Source organism: Aedes albopictus, chromosome 2 (genome assembly GCF_035046485.1).
Source record: "Aedes albopictus strain Foshan chromosome 2, AalbF5, whole genome shotgun sequence".
In the NCBI taxonomy this organism is placed as follows: Eukaryota; Metazoa; Arthropoda; class Insecta; order Diptera; family Culicidae; genus Aedes; species Aedes albopictus.
Genome location: NC_085137.1, coordinates 44,434,089 through 44,440,554, shown reverse-complemented (window position 1 = coordinate 44,440,554; position 6,466 = coordinate 44,434,089).

Below are 6,466 nucleotides of genomic sequence, written 5' to 3'. Positions count from 1 at the left end.
AAATCCTCTAACTTCTTCCTTTAGAAATTCAGGTTTTCTTCACAAACTTTCCAGAAATTGAATTTCATTTATTCAGAGATTATTCGGGCATTAATTTCCAAATATTCTCTGAATAATTGCTGCAGAAATTACTCTAGAGTCATTAAATTAGCATTTAAAAAAAAAATCAAGAAATTTTTGTATGAATACCAGCAGGGGGAATCCTTGCAAACATTCTTTTAAAACTATTTCTTTTAAGGCCTTCAGTAGTTCTATAAAGAATTACTTTTTCAAGGGAATCTCTCCGAAAAATTTTCTACGAATTTTTCCAGGAATTTCTTCAGGGATTTCACCAAACGTTTTTTCAAAGGATGCAATCACAAGTGATTTGTTTCACAAAGATTCGGATTTTTTTGCAGAAATTAAATTCCTTTAACGTCTTCCTTTAGAAATTGAGCTTTTCTTCCAGAAACTTTCCAGAAATTGAATTTCATTGATTCAGAGATTATTCGGGCATTAATTTCTTAATATTCTCTGAATAATTGCTGCAGAAATTACTCTAGAGTCTCTAAATTAGCACTTGTCAAAAAAAAAATCAAGAAATTTTTGTATGAATACCAGCAGGGGGAATCCTTTCAAACATTCTTTTAAAATTATTTCTTTTAAGGACAAGGTATTTGGAGCACATAGCTCAAATTTTCTAGAGCACCGTTTTTTAAAACCGTTTAAAAATGTTTAGTGATTAGTTTGAACATCTGTACTGAATCCGTTCTGAAAATCTGTGGATTTCTGCCGTGATTACTTAGATATCTACCACAATTCCTTTTATTAAATTCTTACTCAGTTTCTTCCTTAATTATTCCCACAATTTCCCCCGGAGTTCTTCCGTGAATTCTTGGAGGTTTTTTGGAGTTTCTCTCTGATTTTCTTCAGAAGTTTCTCTCAAGATCTCATCCAGAGGTTCTCTGGATTCGCTCCCAGAGTCTTTTCCGTGATGATGATTAACCTAGGCTTGTTAGGGGAATATCTGTAAATAAAAAGAAAATCGGGTTAAGTACGGTTCCTTTGAATTCCACTAAGAATCGTCTTTTCCGTGTTTTTGTGTTCCTTCCGAGACTTCTAAGAATTTTTCCCTGGGAAATCCCTGGTTTAGGTAAAACTGCAAGATAAAACTCCCCCTGTTTTTTGTTTACAGGCTTCTGAACTGAGATAATAGCAAGTGAGTGTATCTCAGTACAAGTGAGTGTTTCCATCCCAGCCGTCGGCTTCCAAGGGAGGGGAAAAAGGGTGCCCGGATAAAAAATACAATAGAAAAACATAGGATTCCAATGTAACAGTACCATTGAAAACCAAGCTTTCACAATAGAATTCAATGTTAAAATAACAATAGAAAAACAATAGAATCAAATGTGAATGAGCATTTTACATTGAATTGTATTGGTTCTTATGTATCGTAACAATATGAAAAATAGCTTTTTGTCATACTAGTTTTTTCACAAAACAGAAGAGTCTATTGTAAATGAAATGTTGGTAATACCAAAACGAAATATACAGAAGATTTTTATGTATTTGTATTGAGCGGTTCCATATCATTTCAGCAACAAGTAATTTTCATATATTTTTATTTGGATGAAACCTTGCATACAAGTCTTTGGGGGAGAAATACGCCGTTTTGCATACTTGGTTCGCCATTTTGAATCTAGCGTTACTTATGAGAAGGGCCTATGAAAAATGCACATGATATCTTCAAAAAATTGTATCTCCAAAACGGTTTGTCCGATCGGTTTGCTGTCTTCGGCTAAGTTTTAGACAACTGTTGGTGCTATATGGAGAAAATATGCACGGTAAAAAAAATGTTTGGTTTTTGTGATTTGAACTAAAATATAGATTTTACCTTAAAAGTGACATGGCAATATTTTTTCAATTATCCTTGTGTTATAGCTGACTGAAAATGCTATCTAGTGCTCTATTGTTTTGAACAGTTAAATAAGCAGAGAGCATGGTGTTTTAGACTGTGATTTTACATCAGATTCAATGGTTTGGGGATGGTTTTCTAATGTGATACAGGAGATTATTATGTTTTCGAACTGTTTCAAACAGTGAAATGTTCAGTAAACGTATTTTTTGGGTAGTGATTTTATTTCTGGTTCCACTTTTGATTCAATTGTTTTGGAATTGTTTTCTATTGTGAAACAGAACATGCTGTTTGTACTGTTCTTACATTGAATTCAACTGTTTGGGTATTGTCTTCTATTGTAATACAGAAGATTCTTATGTTTTCAAATTATCTTAAGCAGTGAAATGTATGGTAAACGTTTTGCTTTGAGCAGTGACATTACCCAAGTAACCACGGTGCTGAAGCCTTATTGCATGCAGATATACGATGTATTTAGTGCAATCATTACTTTACATGCAAACTTAAGGTTGGTTTAAAGTGGATGAAAATGGGCAATTATGCGACTGCTCCAAGATTATACCAGTATAATCTTAATTTGATTCTATAATTGCCCACTTCCACTTTAAATTAACCTTAAGTTTGCATGTAAAGTAATGATTGCACTAAATACACCGTATATCTGCATGCAATAAGGCTTCAGCACCGTGGTTACTTGGGTAATACTGGCTGTACATTAGATTCAATTGTTTTGGAATTGTTTTCTATTGTGAAACAAAAAATTCTGATGTTTGGGAATTGTTTGGGAATTACAAAAAATATGAATATTTTGGAATGGTTTCATCTATTTCTGCTTTTTGTCGCCTGCTAGAAAGAATCCTGGATAAAACGAAACTGAACTATCATTAAGCATTTGGACTAGAAGCCTGTATATTTTAGGCAACATTTTAAGAACACAGATCGAACAATTATCGAATATTTGGAGCACTCATGTCGTAAATCGAGTAATATTAACTGCATTGATGGTTGAATCTTAAGCTCCCATACAGTGTTGGTAAACTCACACTCAAAGTACACTCATGAACCGCTCCTGCGTGAGCAAACTCGCACGCGATTCTGAATCGTTTGCTCACGCGCGAGAATTTCATGCAAAATTTCGCTCTCACGAGTCAAGCGCCGAAATCTCGTTCGCTTGTAAAACGAATCCAAATCGATTTGAACGGCATTTAATGTTGTTGTATGATAGATTTGCTTTTGTTCTATCATACAACCCTAAAAACTTCGATATAAATATTAAGACCACCAAGAAATAAAGCAATGAGTGAAATCATGAGTCAACTCATGCATGATTTTTTTGGCGGTGAGTTTGGCGAGTCTAGCATCGCGTGTGAAACAACTCAACCATGAGTTTTGAGAATTTGAGTTTTTACCAACACTGCTCCCATACCCAGGGTTCAACAAAGTAAGTATTATATGAGGCAACACTATAAGCGGCATGATGGAACCATGCCGAGCGCGCTAAGTGTTATTAGACCACTAATGTAGTTGGATTTCGTGGGTGATGAGGTACAAAAGTAACCTTACAGTGCACTTAACCATTATTGAGCACCTAAAATTCTCGATGATGTTGAAAAGATATGGAGTTTTTATGCCAATTCGAGAAATGTACCATGATAGCTGCTCGAATTGGCTTTTCCCCCCCATAAATTTTCATTGAGACAGTTGTCAGATGGAGAAAAAGTAAAAAAAAAAATATACTACAACTTGAACCTATAGTTGGAGATCGTTTGAAGCGTTAAAATGCCAAAGTTTGCATAGATTAAGTTCGTTAAATGTTGACTATACACTTATAGTTTGAATAGTTCTTTAAATATTCAAATCGCTCATTTAATTGTTCAATAAACGTCTAATTGCATTAATGGTTGAAGCTTGGGTCCCATGTCCCACCAGCCAAATAACTGGGTTTAGCAAACTAATCATTACATGTGGCAACACTTTGAGCGGCATGATGGTACCGTGCCGAGCGCGCCAAGCGTTATTAGACCACTAATGTAGTTGCATTTAATGGTGGATGAGGTACAAAAGAAACATTACCGCGTGCTTAACCATTATTGCAGCATTTATAGACACTTGATGAACAGGTTGTGGTATACAGTATGCAATTGCGTCAAATTTGATAGTTAATCCATGGGATAACTATAGAATTTGACTCAAACGCACGCATATGATGCAGGCTAAAAGGGTGATCCTATATTAAAAGACCAAATGCAAAAGATGGTTCTAATTCAGTAATATGTATCACCAAAAGAGAGATGTTAATGAAACGAAGGGGGATTTAGATTTTACAATAAAACCATTATATTGCTTGGCCCTCATGTAGCCCTTGCAGCAGTGCTTCTATCTTTTTCGCAGGAACCAATCCAGATCGTGTGCATTGTTCGGAAATATTCTCCTTCGATACCACCGGCTTGACATTCCCCTTCGAAGTATGTATTATAACGTTTTTTGGAAAGACAATGTTCAATAAATATCAAGGAAAATAAAGCTACCAAACAAATGGAGCAATGTTTCAAATACATGCAGTTTGGTCACCTGGTGAGACATTTTTAGAGCCCCGACTGGTTCGGACCATGCTGGAGTTGCCGTGGACATGACCCTTTGCTCAGGATTGCACCAGTCAATCCTAGTCTCAAATAACACACTTGTCACAGAACAGCGCAGGTTTTTGTTGCGCAGAAGCCACTGTGACTTACTTCTAACAAATGAATACTTACTTGCTACTAGAAGTACATCACAGTGACTTCTGCACATTTTTTGAAATTTCATACAAAAATGGTTTCCTTAAAACTGAAAAAGATTTTCCACCTGAAAAAAAATCAGGAGATACCTTGATCCTTCCTCTTACTGTGTACGAAAACCGATTTTGAAAACATTGCTTCGTTGTGAAATAAAACATCAGCAACCAAAAAGTGATGAAATGCTTCCAGTTTCGCCTTAAAGAGAAACAACACAAAACAAATATGGCTGCCACAATGGCCGACATGAACCCCTACTCGCGTTTTCAAGAGCACTAATCTTGACAGTTCGTAAACATATGCGCTTAATTTGGAAAAGCTGCCTCTTTTTGAAAGTGAGCAAAACCACGATAAACAAGTGTGGCTTGGTTCAATACTTCGTTCGTCAGATTTATGCCTTTAAGTTTGTATGCAAAATAGCAATAATGGGATTTATTGATGTTTCACCTTAAACGTGTGATAAGGCTGAATAAGTCGAACTACTTCCAAGAGTTGTGCCGTAAAGCCAATGCCAACCCAATGCCAATGGGGTAAAGCGTGCTGAATCGTGGTAGCGAAGCTCAAAGGCCCAGCAATACCTGTGGAAATATGCCCGGACAAACTGAGGAGGATCGTGGAAGGTCTCTTTCCACACCATTACCCACCTACCCCATACACATAGACTGAAGAAGAACCAACCGAATGCGCTTATATCCAATAAAGAGTTTGTTTAAGGACAAACGTCTTGAAATCCCGGTTCCACAGTGCATCAAAACTTCAGACGCACAAATCTCAAGAAGCAAGCTCCAAACAACAATGCATTTGATTATTCTGTTCTTGCTCACTTGTAATAAGCTTAAAATAAGAAGCTCAGGAGCGCTGGTTTTGTTTACGAAGAGATTTGTGCCCTCAAAATCGTGAGTAGGTGTCAAAGTCGGCCATTGTGGCGGCCATTTTGGGATTCTAACAAGTCTGTCCTTAACCCTCTAATACCCAATCCCGCCGTTAGACGGGGTATAGTTTGAGCATTTTTGTAATTTTTGTTTCGTGGAAAATCAATTTTTTTATATTTTTAACTGATACTGCTGGTTTTGCTGTATATCTCAAAATGGTTTTTGGTGTATTTTAAAGCGTATTTACATTTTTTAAAAATCATTGAAAAATTGATGTTTTAGTCACCTTTTATCACTGTTTATTTTGTATTGAATCGCTACAATTAACATATTTTAAATTTTTCCCAAATCATTCTATCCTTGTTTAATAGTTTAAGGAAATCGAATACACTCTAAAACTATTTTCCTTAAAATTACATGGCAAAAAAAGTTTTCTGTGAAAAAAATTTAAAATAATAATATTTTAACAATAATCATAAAATCTCAAAATGTTTTCATCCCAAAAAATCTGTTCCCCAAATTGGCTTCCAGGAAAAATATAAAAGTGTGGGGATGTTCAAAAATAAAAATTAGAAAAATCAAAAACTGAAATTCACGAAATCGAGAATTAAAAAGAATCATCTTCCAAAACATGTTATGTTTGAATCGATTTTAGATGACGAAAAATGATATTTAGATCGAAATCAAAAATTTGGGTATTAGAGGGTTAAGAATCTCCAAAAACACCTTTGTGTATAAATCATCGGATCTACAAGCATAGTCAGTCTGGAACGTCTTGATTCGCCTTAAACGTTCATAAAATGCATTGGAGCGTCTCTGAAATCCCTCTAAAGCTATTGCTACAAAGTGATTCAATATCAACGTTCTATCATAAAAGAGCATTCTGCTTTATATGGGCGCATTCTGTAAGCTGCCATACGGAACTC